This window comes from Notamacropus eugenii, chromosome 4, assembly GCF_028372415.1.
Source record: "Notamacropus eugenii isolate mMacEug1 chromosome 4, mMacEug1.pri_v2, whole genome shotgun sequence".
In the NCBI taxonomy this organism is placed as follows: domain Eukaryota; kingdom Metazoa; phylum Chordata; class Mammalia; order Diprotodontia; family Macropodidae; genus Notamacropus; species Notamacropus eugenii.
The window spans coordinates 227642613-227659747 of NC_092875.1; the positions used below are offsets into that span (position 1 = coordinate 227642613).

Sequence of the window (17135 nt, forward strand, 5' to 3'; positions counted from 1 at the left end):
GCCACATAGTTTAGCCACTTTTTCCTTAGAAGGTATTCAAGTCATCCTTGTTATACGATTGGTCCACAGGCCTAAGGGTCAAGCTATTGGCATGCCTTCCTGTTGGTCCAATGACAAAAAGCCAGGTCACAAAATGTTGGCAGTTTTTCCTTCAGCTTTCTGACCAGTGGATCAGTGACTTCTGGAAATGCATGAGCCACTCACAGGCAATAAAGAGGCAAAGAAGCTGATAGGATTTCTTTTCCTCATTAGGGTCAAGCAAATTTTTGTTGTTGTTGTTTTTAACTGTTACATGGTTTGTAGGCATTGCATGACATCCTTGTTCTGAACCTGAAACACCAGACCAGCCAAAGTCAGTCCTTTACTACAAAGTAAAACAAAATCAGACAACACACAACAATGCTTATTTAGATTGTTCAAGTCAAGGGCCAGAAGGTTGATATGACCTACTCATGATCAAAGGGCTAATAAGTAGTCAAGCCATAATTCAAAGTAGCCAGTCATATAAGTACAGACCCAGGGTTGTTTTTTTTTTTCATCACAGCCTGCTGCTGCCTCCATCTTTCACATCTCCAAAGCCTAGAATGCTTCTGGACTAAAATCTCCACTTATTGGAAATCCACCCATCTTGAATTTCCTTCCAGACCACTTTGTCAGTCCTTCCCTAATTCACTCACTCTTTTGCCTTTTCCACAGCCAGAAGTAATGTCCCATGCCCTTTTGCATTTCTCCTATGCTATATTTTATAATTCTTTGTGTATGATTTGTTTCCTTCACATATTGGAAACCTTGTAGTCACAAGTGAGAGTGAATGTGCAGCAGCCACATCCTAGTAAAACTGTCTCAGAAGATGGACTAAACCAGGTTAAGGGAAGTCAACAGGCTTCAAACCTATCAGTTTGTTAAGGGGATGCCTACCCCAAGCACCTGAAGACTTCTCTGGACAGAATGGGTGGATGAGAACAATTTATCCCAATGGTCATGAAGGCAACTGAAGCAGGTTCTCTAGAGAACTTAGAGCTTGGTGAGATATCAAAGACACCAAGGTCATCCACTGCATCCTGGATTATCAGCAGTCATTTTTTGTCTTGCCACTGGGCTTCAATGACTCTGGAAGAGAGAATGAGACTGACAACATTATGCAACTCTACCTCACTTAAATCCAACTCACTCAAGAGTCAAGATATCACCCACCATGATGTCATTGGTCTTCTTTGCAAATGAAGGACAAGCAACAACAATATGGAAACTATTTGAAAGGAGAACATCTTTGCCTGCCCTTAGTACTATGCTTTGTATATATTAAGTACTAAATTAATGTTTATTGAATTTTTTTGAAAGATCTTTCCTGTATCATTAAAATAGCTTTTCTATCATGGCTCCCCAGTAATATATTCCCTCAAACACTTCTCCTAATGATTTCATTTCCTTTTACCATAAATAGAATTCCATTACTTTTAATCATTTTCTGATTAAAAGTTTTATGTATATTTTGCTTTGCTGCAGTTGCATTACACTGAAGGGTGGTAATAATAACTGATATTTGTAAAGTAATTTACAGTTTGCAAAATTCTTTCTACTATACACATCATCTCATCTGATTCAAGCATAATTATATCAATATTACTTTCAAGAAAACTGAGGCTCAGAAGGTTAAATGACATTTTAATATTCTGATGGATCCATAATCATATGGGTATGGAACTTACTCCACCATTGTAGATTGCAACCCATTCATTCCTCCTCATTTAGTGTAATTCTTTTCTACCTCATTCTCCATAGGAATTCTATGAACCATATTGGAAGCCTTATGTTGACTCTTTTAATATTTCTTGGTATAGCTTGAAGCCTCTACATTTTCTTTTTATGCCCAAAAATTGTGCAACTATAATGGAGCAGAGAAAAGCTCAAACTAAAGCAAATAGTTCTTGAGCTAAGCCAAGGCATTTTCTTTTATTTGAGCAAGGCATTCAAATTGAGGAGGAAAAAGGCAGATGACCTCATTGTGGAGAAGCAAAATACATCATTCTAATGATAATGCAAGATGCGTCAATTGTATAGGTCTAAAGAGGAAGGAGGGCACTTTCTCGTGACTTGAAAGAAGATTTCTATTCTTTACCTAAGTGGGATTATTCTTCACAAGTCCTAAGTCTTTCTCAGTCATGATGCACTGACTACACTGGCCCTTACTGCTTGAAGTGTACTTACCTTTTATCCCACTATCAGTGTTCTCCAGGTCACCTTGGGGGATAGGGTCTTTAGCCCCCACCTTTTGTGTGCTCCCAGACTATAGGGTCCAAACACCTTGATTCCATTCAACCACCTAACATGTTAGCTTTTACAAAGGAAAATATACTTCAAAGGTATAACAACAACAAACATGCTAACATTTCCCCTCTGAATGTGGGAGGAATTAATTCTTTCTATAGTACTTTGGCCTTTGGAGAAAGGAGGGAAATTAGGTTCATTGCTTAACTCAGTTCTTAAATAATAACAATACCAGTAAGCTATAAGTCCAAAGCCCACCTTGAGCTTGTGTCCCAGGGTCCCAGCTTCTGTGGTTTCTCTGGCAGGCTGGCTGCAGCCTCTATCCTGGAATTCTTGTCTCAATCATCATCATGGCTTGAGCTTCAAAATCTAAGGATTCTCTCTACTGCACATAGAGCCGAATTGGAGAAAGTAAATAAATTAATTAAAATGCCAACGCTGTTTTTTCAGGGTTATCTGGCATACTGGAAAGGGAAAGAACCCTCAGTCTTTTCCTCAGTCACTGCTGATAGTACTCAATGAGTAAAAGAGTCCTTCACCCTAGGACACCACTGTCTAAGAAAAGTAAGAGGGACTGGCCTAGTCTGATATGTTTAAAGATGCAGACATTTGTATATATATACAAATACAGAGGCTGACCTCGACCATGTAAAAAGTCAGTGCAGGATATTTTCTCCAAGAAACAGGTCCTTTGTTTCTCCAGTATAGGTGCCTCCATTTTAAATGATCTTGGCATGTGACAAAGCCCTATTACATATGTACAGGTTCATATGGCATAAAAAGAGAGCTGTCAAAATGCCATTTTAAAGACCTTCTTCATAAAATCTCTAGTCAAGCTCATTCTTTCTTGAAAGTCAAGTGATTTTTTTTCCTATGGTGAGTGTCTACTATAAACACCTGGCAGAGATTTATAATTTTCAGTGAATGTTGCAATGTCTTCCCTCTGCAGAGTGCCATCCAGTTCCATAGATCGCTGTGGATTCTGAATTCATTGATAATTAGCTTGAGCCCCAAATAAATTTGAGAAAGGTTATCAGAGGTTGATGGAAGGCATACTTCTGTATCTTAGAAGAGAAGCCATGTTTCTACAACTGGGGTAGTGCTTGCTTTGAATGAAACATGTGACCTTCTTCTGGTAGAAGAATATCAAAATGTCATCAAAGTGTCTCACAAGAAGTTGATTCAGAAGGTCTGCCATGATATTCTGACAGCATCAGTGAAGTTTCTGAAATGTTAGAGTTTCGTCCAGCCATAAGGGCTAATTCTCCTAATTCTTACAGGATTGTAATATACCAGTACGTTTAAAAATAATAACTGTACTTTTAGCATGGAAGCTGCATTCTCACTCCTACCACCCTACTTTCCTAGGGTATTGTAGGGAGAAAAAATGGATACATCTTTGAATAATTGTTTCACTGGGTTCTCCACAGCCAGAAGCAGGGCACAATTCTTTTCATTAACATAAATTAAAGGGCTATTCCTGCTGGTGACTAAGATAGTTTCTCCTGAAAATATATTCCTCAGGCTGTTTGATTTATTCATTTTGAAGAGAGATCTCTGGAGAGGATGCTGATGCCCTAGTATGCAGATCCATGGAGTGATTATAGCCTGATTGGGGCAGCTTCCCTTTTGATAAATAACTCACATAAATCCAAGTAATCCAAATGTACCTTGGGCACTTAGGCTTTAATTATAGCTAACTTCTGTGGGGGAGATTCCTCACAGCTGAGGTTGAAGAGATTTCTGTTTGGGGACCTACACATACTCACTTCCCATGGAATATGGAGTTTGAGGTATCATTACCATGACAATCCAAATACTATCTTCACTAATCTTCATATCAGCTATTCCCAGAACTACTTGTCCTCTACAGCCATCTGCCTGCTAAGTAGTAGTGGTGAGTGGGTAGCAAACATTTTTTTACTAGACCAGTCCCTCCACCCAATTTTAGCCTTCCTCAGCTATCACATGGTTGGTTATTATCTTTGAGCAGAGAAGAGCTTTCTATTTGCACATCCAACTCCAGAAAATAGAAATTCCTTCATGCCTCAGAATCTATCAGAAAATGACTCTATTTTGCCCTTCTTTGGTGCCTTAAAATATGCTGCTGCAAGGGTAAAACAAGACAGGAAAACTCCTATGTCCTCCCATGTGCCCCACCTGAATTCTGGAAGATATTATCCTCCTAGTTAAGCATTTTCATTTCAATACTCACTGGATTTATTTCCCTATCTCCAAATTGGTAGTGTGAGCTCACATAGGTTGACCACAGTACTGAACTGATCCTTACACCAGAATTAAAGCTGAGCTATACATTCTCATATCTGCAGCACTGGGTCCTCCTTTGGGCATCCAAATGTGTGGACTTTTAGCTTTCTTCTATTTTTTCCTGCCTGATTTATTACCTCTGCCCAAATGATGATACTTCCTCTTCTACCAAAGGGACCCTTAAATTGCCCCCAATCTGGTCTCTTGGCCAGGTAATCTTGAAAGTCATCTAACCACTGCTAGGTCTATATCCCAAAGACATCATAAAATATGGAAAAGGGCCCACATGTACAGAAATGTTTATAGCGGCTCTTTTTGTGATGGCTAAGAACTGGAAATTGAGGCAATGACTATCAATTGATGAATGACTGAATAAGCTGTAGTTATATGAATGTAATGGAAGATGATAGTTCCATAAGAAATGATGAGAAGGTGGATTTCAGAAAAATCTGGAAAGATTTACATGAACTGATGCTGAATGAAGTGAGCAGAACCAGGAGAACATTGTTCACGGTAACAGCAACATTGTGCAATGACCAGCTTTGATAGACTTAACTCTTCTCAGCAATGCAATGTTCCAAAAGACTCCTGATGGAAAATGAGAAAAGAAAAGAAAAGCAGAGAAAGAACTATGGAGTCTGAATGCATTTTTTTGTCTTTCTTATGGTTTTCCCCTTTTGTTCTTATTCTTTTTTTGCAACATGACTAATGGAGAAATATGTTTAATATGATTGTACGTGTATACCCTATATCAGATTGCTTGCAATTTTGGGGAGGGAGAGAAGGAAAGGAAGGGGTAAATTTAGAACTCAAAATATTGTAAAAGTGAATGATGAAAACTAAAAAATAATTAATTAAAAATAAAAAGAAGCTCACCTAATACTTTCCTGGAAATGCTAACTACCTCTTACTCCTTCCTACCTAAAATATGCTAGGACTTCTGGGATTCATCAGTGTAATGAACTAATAACCAGATTTGCTGCCTAAAACCCAGTTTAGGGTTACATAATCCCTATTTCCCTGGAGGCTCTCCCAAATGACACAGAACTCATCTTTAACTATGAATATCTGTTCAGCAAGGAACTTCCTGCCTCCATTAACAATTCTGTCCAATTGAATACAAGAACTTCAATCTAATCAATTGCAAAGGTACATAGATCAGGAAAAACCATTCCAACACCCTTCTCTCTGTCCATAGTGGTTAATACTGTGACAAGTTTAGACTGAAGGAGAGAGATTACTGAAGAAACAATGGGAAGTAGAGTGAGATACCTTGCAAAGACCACTTTGGCTGTAAATTCACATTGGTAGTTACTATCTGCAATTTTTTGATCATTTATAGCCCAACTTGTTTACAAATACACTGCACCTTTCTGTATAGCTAGATAAAGGGGAGTGGTTCACTTAGAATTGGCATGTCTCGGCACCTATCTTGACTTAGCTAACTTTCTCAGTGGTAGAGATGAATGTGGAGAGAGGTTACACTGAACTTGGTCATGGACAATCAGTTGTGATCAGACACCAGATTTTCAAGTATGTTATCACCGTTCTGTTCATCTCTTAACTAAATTCTTTGTCTTGGCATATATAGAGTCTGACCTTTGACCATATAAGATGCCCAGAGAAATAGTGGTGCACATGAGTTCCTGACTATCTTCCCTGAAGGACCAGCAATACACAACATGGAGAGAGATGAAATTGAAAAACAAGACCATGACAATCAGGCTATTGTAAATTTCTTGGAGCTCTACCAGACCATGTACTTCTCTGCTCTCTCACATACTATACTCTGAATTTGGTAACTGGTAAGACTAGCCCACAAAGGGTACAACAGAACTCAAAGGAATGGGATGCTGGTTGAAATATCTACTCTTTCCTTCAAGTAGATGTGAATGGAATCCCTGAGTTTCATTTCCAGTACCCCACCACACCTGTGTTTATTTGCCCCTTGTGGAATGGAAACAGCAATGAACTTAATAAAAAGGAGAACTAAGTTTGGATTATGACACCACTAATTTCTAACAATGTATTTTTGAAGAGTTAGTTTATATTTTTCTAGCCTCATTTTACCAAATGTAAAATGGAGAAAATACTGCTTATACCACCTCTCTCACAGTCTGCGTTATAAAATTGAACGTGTGCCATTAAAATCCTGGCAGAGATTTTGTCACGTCAATGACTCAACAAACATTTGTGAAGCACCTATTTTGTGTTGGTCACCATGCTTGGTACTTGGGGATGCAAAGACAAAAATAAAATAATTCTTGACTTCAAGAAACTTACATTCTAAGTTTATATTCTAAGGGTTTACTCCCTAATTATATTCTTCTCACTTTGACAAGTATATTATTACTTCTCGATTGGCAACTGGAAGTGAAATGGCCTTCCTCTGACCCCCTCCCCCCACATAGCTTTTAATAAATTAACAAAAAAGATGTTATCATTTCATGTATCGTAATTCAATTCAACAAACATTTTCTAAACAGCTACATTGTACAAGGTGGAGGGACAAAGTAACTGAGTGAATAATGGGTCACACTTGGAGTCAGGGACACCTGAGCACGAGCCTTGCCTTCATGGTTGTGTGACCATGGACAATTCATTGCACTACTCACAGGCACATTACATAAGTTCATTACATAAGTAAAACAATAGGTCCAGATCTACGACCATACCACATCATCCCTGCCAAAAAAGTGAGTGTGTTTATTTATTTCTGGGGTCCTAAAGATAAAGTGAAACAAAAGTCCCTGCCCTCAAAATCTTGAATTTCACTGTATATCAGTAAGCATCCCAGCATACACAGGGGGATCTGCTATCACAGGTTCCTAGATCTGCATTCATAAAAAGAAAGGCAACTTTTGAGGGGCCAACAATCACTTTAATCAAGCAGAGGTATCAGAGAAAATCAAAGTTAAAATTTCAAAGAAATAAAAAATCAACAAATAGCTTCCAAACTGCCTGACCACTAACATACATATATCTTTACCAGAGAGGGAAGCACCGACATCTGGGTTTTCAAAAAATCAGGGAAGAACTGCTTAGCAGCTTCCCAGAATCTCATCTGGCACACAGACCTTCCAAAAACTAAGCTCCCAAAATAAAACCTCACCCTCAGAGGATTTATACACTTTTTAGAGACAGAGGGCATAACTCTCTGACCCAGTGCCTCAATAGAAAAAACAAAAGGTACTTGGGACCCTCCCACAAAACATCTCCCCTAATAAAACTTCCCACAATGGGAAGGCCCCTCAATGAGTGGGAAAGATCCTCCCCAATCACATTGTTCAATCAGAGGCACTTTTAGTAAAATAAAAACAGCAAAAGATCCTAATTTGATTGCCATTACACTCTACCCTCCAGGATCCTTGGCCTTACAATGTAAATGCCCATGGATCCTGGAACAAATGGGCATTAACACTTCTTAAGTAAATATAACATAATTCACTTTTGCAGAATACATAACATAGCAACTTATTGCCAGGGTGGTCAAATGGCTTTTATACACACACAAAGGTATAGGCATACCATAACATCATTCTTTGAGAAGAGAACAACCAGCTCCTCCTTCCTTAATCCCAAATAGAAATGTCCAAGCAAAGTCTTCTTGGGGGGCGTATCCTTCCTACTGCACTGTCAGGTATAGACTCCAATGAGCCCCGCTTCCAAGTCCTGAGGGGTAACTGAACAACAAAGGCATCAGGATGGGGTCCTCCCCCATCCTCCCACCCACACTTCCTCCCACCCACCATAAGCAATCCATCTCCTGGAATCGCTGTCCCAGAAGAATGTTGCAAAAAAGCATACTCAGGGCCTTGCTGCACAGTCCCAGTCTTGTCCTAAGGTTGAACTCCAAGCTCCTGGGTTCCTCTTCCTCTAACAGGAGCTAGCAGCTTCCAGCTCCTGCCTGGGTCTGTGTGAAAACAGTTCTGCACTCCTGCTCCTCTCATCTCACCAACATCAGCATACTGATGGTTCTTGGCTTCTGCTGGGTTGTTCAGCAGGCAGGCTTCTGCTGGGTCGTTCTTTGCTCAGGCTCAAGAGCTCTATTCCAAATTCTTGCTGCTCTGGTCTGATTTCTGAGTACAATACATTTTAAAGACCTTCACTCGTCTAGCAAAGTCCAGAGCCAGGCTAATCTACTCTGAGCTCTGGCTCTGGCCACCCCTACCTCCCAGGGTTCTACAGAATCATAGCTAACACAATTGGGACACAACAGACAATTATCCCAGTCCCCATACTTTTCCTTTAATTTATGCAGATCCTATCCTCATCATCATAACATATCAATAAGCACCCCAACATACACAGGGGGATATGCTATCACAGGTTCTTAGATCCGCATTCATAAAAGGAAAGCAACTTTTGAGAGTTTAATACTCACTTTAATCTAGCACATGTATCATTCTTTTAACCAAGTACATATATATCGTTCAGTTAGTTCAGGGAGTCAGCACCCTGAATTTCAAAGAAAATACAGAGAAATCAAGATCAATAGACATGGCTTCCTCTGTCTGAATTCAACAGACAATTGGACCCCAACTGTCTGACCATAGTTACCAGAGAGGGAAGCACTGACTTCTGGGTTTTCAGAGCTAGGGGGCTCCTTAGTGGCTTCCCAGAGTCCTCATCTGGTCAAGCAAACACTTTAAGTCAGTAAACCTCAAAGTAAAGCCTCACCCTCGGAGTATTTATATACTATGTAGAACCAGAGGTCATAGCCCTCTGATTCAGTGCCTCAATAGAAAAGAACAAAAAGTACTTGGGACTCTCCTACAAAACATCTCCCCTAATAAAGCTTCCCACAATGAGCAGGCCCCTCAATGGGTGGGAAAGATCCTCCCCAATCACATTATTCAATCAGAGGCACTTTTAGTAGAACAAAAACAGCAAAAGATCCTAATTTCATTGCCATTACACACTGTTGAGGTGGGCAGGAATACAATATATACACAGGTAAGTAAACATAATCATTTGAGGAATGGCTAAATGATAACTTTGGGGAGATCTGAAACTGCCTCATGGGGGTTATGTCACATGAACTGATTCTTAGAGAAAGCTAAGGATTCTAAGAATGAGAGGGGAATACCTTTCAGGCATGGCCCCTCAGCAAAGGCACAAGTGTAGGGGAAGGGACAATAAATTTGGGGAAAAACAAATAGTCATTCATGTAAATGAAACCTATGAAAGAAATTAATGTTATACTATTATATTAATAGCTAGTTATTAACTTGAGATTCATACTTTTATTCTTATTTCTGTTAAGACCCAACTCTGAAAAAGTCAGTCTGCCTTTGAAAGGCATGACTGCATGATAAGATTACTCCAAACACCCCTCCTCCCTGGGGTTCCTCCTCATACACATACAAGTTAACTAGGTTGGGCAGGACCCCACCCAACTGGGAAACCTAAATTTTGTTCAGAGTGTAAACAGAGTCCCAACTGGGCAAGCCCTTATCTTGGAAGAAGGAAACTCCAACCCTTGGTCTCCTCTGTTAGAGTTTAGGGAATCCAACTCATGAAGGAAGAAACTAGCCAGAGAGGTCTGAATGGAAATGATTTCCCCTGCCCAGATGCTTTGAGGTTACTGAGTCTCATGATCAAGCCACCAAGAGGCAAAGCTCCAGATTTTTAACCCACTTTCCCACTTCTAATCAGGGTTTAGTTTCATCTGTCAGTTGCCAAAAGATATGTACCTGATTTAGGCATTTCAGAATCTTCCTTTGCCATCTTTGGTTACAGAAATAACTGACCTTCAAATAACCGATTATTAGCTAGCTTAATGATCAATGATCAATAAGTTGATGATTAATTACCTAGACACTGTCCCTCAAAACTTTCATTCAACACAGGTAGAATGTGTGAAGGGGAGCATTATTAGATATCTGGAAATGTAGACTGCAGCCCCAGTCAGTCAATCAGTGAATAAAACTTTCTTAAGCACCTACTACATACCAGGCACTATGGCAAGCATAGAGGATACAAAGGTTTTTTTTTAAAGGCGAAAAATAATTTCTGTTCTCAAGGAGCTCACAGTGTTCAATGACAAGCTCAGGATTTTTTATTTTCTCTCAGATACTATAGGAAGCCACTAAAATATATTTAGCTACAGAATAGAATAGGAAGACCTAAGCATTAGGAAGATAATTTTGGCACCCTAGCAGATGATATTTTGGAAAGGGGAGAGCTAGGAAAACGAAAGTACAATTAGGAGACTATTCCACTGTTCTAGATTAGAGACAATGGGAAGCTGATTTAGGGTGATGGTCCTATAAGTGGAGAGAAGGGGTTAGAAAAGTGGAGGTAGAATTGACAAGACTGGCTGAGTATGAGAGGGCGAATGGAGAGAGGAGGGAGCATGACAATTACAAGATTGTGAAACTTGCTGACTTGAGATAATATTTATGAACTTTACATAATATGATATAAAGGTATGAGGAATGCCAATTTTAGAATGAGCTCTAAGTCACCTGGAGAGTAATACACAGGCAAAGAAGATAGCTTGCCAGCACTAATCAACGGACTTTTTCTGAAATGAACAGTGGAGATCATTATTCTAGTCCTATGTTCTGGTTTTACAGATAAAGAAACTGGAAGTCAGAGATATTCAGTGACTTGCCCAAGGTCATACAAGTACTATAGTTTAAATGGGACTTAAACCCACATCCATATCCAGCCTTCTTTCCATTAAATCATGAAAGCATGAGGGTTGCAGCCTAAAAAAAGTGAAACAGAGAATATAAGTGATAGATTTGTAGATAGTGAGGTAAAGAATTTCTAGAATCATGAAAAGAAGACAAGGGAAACCAAAGCAAGAACAGATGCCACACTGAGTTGTTAGAAAGATAGTTGGTGTGAGAAAATGTAAGAACATTGGGTTAAATTTACAAAGATAAAATTTAATTGAGATAAATGTAAAGTCTTATTCTTGGGTTCAAAAAAGATCAACTTCACAAGTTCAGGCTGAATAAAATACTGCCAGATAGTTCATAAAAATGATCTGAGAGTCCAGCTCAGTGATAAGGCATAAATTTAATAATAATAATAATTATTATTATTATAGTGAACTGAAGTACTTCAAATAGATTATCCCATGTCTAACAAGGGTCAAAAGTGTGTGAAATAGCAACCAAAAATCTGAAAAAAAAAAAAGAAAAGAATTCAACCTTAAGCAGAATTGAGAACCATAACATCCAAGAATGAAAAGGTAATAATTATCCTTTTAAATAGTAGTTGTCTACATTGTCCTTTATTGTCCTTTTATATAGCAGGGAAGTTTTTTTTAATTTATATCTAGTCACCACATTTTACAAAGGATATTGATATGCTAGAGAAAAGCCTAATGGAAAACAATCAAGATGATTCATGGTCTTGATGAAAGATCACATAAGGACCAGTGGAAGAAACTGAAGATGTTTAGACTAGAGAAAACTGGGGTGGGGTGGTGTATTGATAATGCATCTCTGTTTTAGTATAATCAAGTGCTTCTGATTAAATAATGTGATTAAAAGAAGATTTCCCCACCCATTAATGGGAAAGGCCCACACCTTTTGTTAATGAAGCACTGATTCTTAAGGGTTTTGATGCCCTCTGCTTCTGAAAAATGTATAAGTACTCTGAGGTGAGGTTTTGCTTTGGAGTTTAGTTTCAGAAGAAGGTTTGTGTGATAGATGAGACTCTGGAAGCTGCTAAGCAGCCCCTGGCTTTGAAAACCCAGATGTTGGTGCTTCTCTGTCTGATAACTGTGCGTGTATGCAATGGTCAGACAATTGTGAGTGAGATGAGGAGACTGTGAAGAATTTTCATAATAAAAATATGGGGAATATTGTATTTTCTAAATAAAATTTCAGAGAGGTCATAAGACCTGAGTTTCAGGTATCCAGGGTCTGTGGATAGTCAGTTACCCCCCCTCCCCCTTTTTATCCCTCCCATTTTCTTTGTGAAAGTGCTGTGGTCTGTAGGTGAAACTTGGAAGTTACTCAAATCTCCCCTTTTGTTTGTTATACTGTTGCCGCATCAACATTACCAGCTCCCCCTTCTCCCTCTCCCCTCCTTTCTAAAGCCACATCAGCAGTTAAGTTAGGTATTAAATGAGGTAATTGTGTTGGGATAAGTAAAGATTTCCAGGGTTTGTTTAAGTTTTCACACTTAGATTGTAAGCCCGCCTCCTAGCCAATGGAGAGGTAGGATAGTGGAGAGGTGGGATTCTCTGCATTAGGGTATAAAATTGTGCTTCGATTTCTGTAAGTTACTTCCTTCCATCAGATTAGCCTGGCCTGGTCTACGGACACCCCTTTCTTATGAGAAGTGTAATAAATCATTTTCTGTTCTTATCGAGAAGCCTCTTCATTTATTTAAAATTTTGAGTAAGGGTCTTTTATTCCCTTCCAGTTGGCTCTGTCTGTTGATCTACAATATATGTATTGCTTATGTCAGATAGTTGGAAGTCATGTCTGTTGATTTTGATTTCTCTGTATTTTCTCTGAAGTTCAGGGTGCTGACTTTTTCCAATTGTTGTACCCTCAAAAGTTGCCTTTCCTTTTAGAAAAGCAGATCTAAGAACCTGTGATAGTAGTCCCCCTCGTGTATGTTGGGGTCCTTGCTTTTAGAGGTGAGGGGAAGAATAGACATGTTCAAATGTTTGAAAATCTAAGGCACTATAAAACTGTGCAGATCTTTTGACCCAGTAATATCATTAGTAGGTTACATCCCAAAGAGTTTAAAGTAAAAGGAAAAAAAACTTAGATGTACAAAAATATTTATAATAGTTCTTTTTGTGGTGGCAAAGAATTGGAAATTGAGTGGATACCCATCAGTTAGAGAATGGATGAACAAGTTGTGGTATATGATTGTGATGGAATACTATTGTTCTGTAGAAAATGATGAGCAGAATGGTTTCAGAAAAAAAACCTGGAAAGACTTATATGAAGTAATGCAAAGTGAAGTGAATAGAACCAGAAGGACACTGTACACAGCAATAGAAATATTGTAATGGTGACCAACTGTGAAAGACTTAGCTACTATGATCAAGACAATGATGCAAGACAATTCTGATGGATTCATGATGAAAAATGTTATCCACCTCCAGAGAGAAAACTGATGAACTCTAAGGACACATCAATATAATTTTTTCACTTTATTTTTCTTGCTTTAATTTTACGTGTATAATTGACATATTTCTTGCCTTCCCAGTTGGTGGGGAAGGGACTAGAGAACGGGAGAGAATTCAGAACTTGACATTTTAAAAAAATGCTATATATATATATATATGTAAAGTATTTGAAATGTAGCATGTGGAAGATCAATTACACTTTTTCTTCTTGGTCTCAGAGGGCAGAACTAGAAGTAAATCAAGTGACCAAGTCAACATTTATTAAGCTCTTACTATGTGCCAAACTCGATGCTAAGCATTCAGACTAGAGGGGGAAAAGGCCAAAAAAATAAAGTTGTGACTCTCAAGGAACTCCCAGTTTACTGGGGAGAAAACTACTACTATGCAACAACTACTGTGACAAACAAGAGAGAAATCCACAGGTTAACCTGGAAATAATGTCACAGGGAAAGCACTAGCATTAAGGTGAACCAGGAAAGGCTTCATGCAGAAAATAGGATTTTAACTGAGAATTGAGGGAAGACAGGAGAGCCACAAGACAGAGATGAAAGGGAACACTACAAAGAGGCAAACTTAAGTCTAACAAGGATAAAAAGAGTCAGCCTTGATAAGGTTTTCCTTCACTGCAATTCTTGGGGTGATAACTTTGTTTGTTGTTCTTCAGTCATTTTGAAGTCATGTTCAACTCTCCAAATTCCCAATTGAGATTCTCTTGGCAAAGATGTTGGAGTGATTTGCCATTTCTTACAGGAGCTCATTTTAGAGTGTGGAAACTGAGACAAATAGTAGGCTGAGTGACTTGTCTAGAGTCACATAACTAGTAAGAGTCTGAGGTCAGATTTGAACTCAGAAAGATGAGTTTTTCTGATTCCTCTCCCAATAATAGCTATTGTAAATGAGAATCTTACTCAGTTATGGATTACATTAGATAGACAGAATTCATATAGTGCTTAAGGATTTCAAAACACTTTGCTTATCTCATTTTTCTCTTATAACAACACTGGGAGGAAGGTATTATTGTAATCCCCATTTTACAGATGAGGAATCTGTGGTCCCCAGACTGAAAAAGACTTGCCCAGAGTTCACATATTATGCGTTGGAGATGAAATTTGAACTCAGCTCTTCCTGATTGCAGACCCAAGGTTTTATCCATTGTGCTACCTAGCTGACTCTAGATGCCTTTTGAGGTCATGTCAGATTCTATGGTCAACAATTACTTTCCGTGCAAATTGCATTTTCATAATTTGGAAATACTGTAAAAAATGTTACTCCTCCCCTTATTCACCTATTTTCCCTTTACCCTAGTTCTCTCACAGAATACAAAACTGCTAAAGCCAATCAAAAGAATTTCTCCGTATGATACTTGTGCCTTGGCAGCGAGGTGGTGCAGCAGATAGATTGCTGGTCCTGGAGTAAGGAAGACCTGAATTTAAAATTTTGTCCTCAGACACTTATTACCTGGGTAAGTCACTTAACCCTGTTTATCAGTTTCCTTTTCTGTGAAATGAGCTGAAGAAGGAAATGCCAAATCACTGTAGATCTTTGCCAAGAAAACCCCAAATGGGGTCACAAAGAGTCAGACATGACTGAATGACAACAACGTACTTGTGTATGTTCTCTCTCCTGGATATGACATGAATCTTTTACTAGTGAAGCTTCTATAAGCATCCATCAATTATTTGCCTTTCTCCTCCCCCTAGTTACCCCACTTATCCCAATCAATTCAATAAGTAGCAACTTCTCAAAAGGACAAAAGGAATTTTACTTTCCTGAATTTAGTAAGTAGTAACTGTCATGTAAGCTAGCATTCCTTGCTATCTTGCCAAATTGGAGTGAACCTTATTCCAACATTAACTTGAAGACATTTTCACTTTCTCATCTTTCAGTGTCTTCTCACACACTTCTCAGGGATTTTCTTCCCTCCGCTCCCCACTTCATGTTTATTTCAGCCTACTATTTGTTTTCATGCTTAATGCTTTTGCTATCCTTCTGCTCTTTTCCATCCTTTTTTCTACTCAACTGCAGGGTTTCTTACTGGTGTTTTTCCTGGAAGTGCTGATGCTTACATTTTCCCTTGCTTTTGAGTTGAAAGGAGGGAATTATTTTTGATACTGAACATATATACACATTGAACACTCACATTTTAAAGGATCTTTTGCAATCAGGTCCTCTGCTGTATATTGTTACAACTGCATAAATGGATTATTTTCTTTTAGTTTTCTATGTCAGCAGATTCAACCATTGAGTCACATACTCTACAAAGGTGAAAGTAATTCAATTTCTTTAGTATTTATTAAACCTCTATTACATACAAGGCATGTTGCTAGCCACTGGGGATACAAGGGCACTCATCAGAAAAGTCCCTGTTGTCAAAGAGTTTATGTGCTACTTGCACAAAGATATGTAAATGAAATAATATTCAAAGTTATTCAAAGCATTTCAAGAAGGAAAACATAACAAGGTTGGGGGTGTTGGGTAGATAGTAGGGGCAAGAAAAGAGATTGAAGTAATATAGACTTTAAAAAATTCCCTTAATATTCTTAATCTTTTGTTCCTCCAGATGTGTTTTATTATTTTTTTCTAGCTCTATAAAGTAATCCTTTGGTAGTTTGATTGGCAGGGTGCTGAATAATTAATCTAGGTGTTTATTATCACTTTATTATATTGGCTCATCCTGCTCTTTTTTTGTATTTTAAATTGGGGAGTTGAAGGGAGCTCGATAATTGAAAGATGTAATAAAATTTTAAAAATAATGATACATACCGGAAATCTAAAGAATTACTTCTTAAAAAAAAAATCCTCATTTCTGATTAAACTGTTAGCATGAACATTAAGACAATCACATAAAAATAAATATTTTAGCTAGTGTCATGGCTTAAACACTTACTAATGAGAGATGGCGGAATTAAAAACAATCCTTGTTGAGCCTGGACTGGGAAGTACATGATATTGAAGTGCCTGCCGTTCAAATGAACTTGAAACTCTTTTGGGATGAATTAAAGGGCCTGCACCTCCCAGGAAAGCCAAGGAGAGCATAAAATAATTAAAAACCCATGAAAGATCTTTCTAGTAAGCCAGGGAGTGTCAGTAACTTCCATGACTTGATTACTGTTCAGAGCTGATCAGATCAGAAACCATGATTGCTACCCACTCCAGCATGAGCCTGCTTTTCCAATTTAATCACCAACATACAGGAAGTCTCATCAAGAGCTAACTATAGCTTTGATGATAAATGGAGAAATGTCAGAGGTATAGAGCAAATGCTTTACGTTTAGTCACTAATAAACACAGATTGAGATGAGGTGACAAAGTGGTATAGTTAGGACAACTTAAGCTATGTACAAGTCAGGGGACAGAGGTTTCAATTTCATCATTGCTACTGCCTTACCTTTTTCATCCTAGACAATTCATTTATCACCTGTAGACTTCAGTTTCCTGACCTTTGTATAAGGAAATAACACCTTTCCCCTGGCCTGTTGCAATTTTT

The 17135-nt window shown here is 38.4% G+C and overlaps 1 long non-coding RNA gene across 1 annotated transcript in view; it reads left to right on the forward strand.

Annotated features, from left to right (window-relative positions):
* LOC140498361 (uncharacterized) overlaps window positions 1–6646 on the forward strand; it is a 42053-nt gene extending 35407 nt beyond the window's left edge. Inside the window, exon 3 of the long non-coding RNA XR_011965076.1 lies at window positions 6128–6646. This is a non-coding gene — a long non-coding RNA (uncharacterized lncRNA). The remainder of the gene's footprint in view (window positions 1–6127) is intronic.
* The last annotated feature ends 10489 nt before the right edge of the window (window positions 6647–17135 follow it).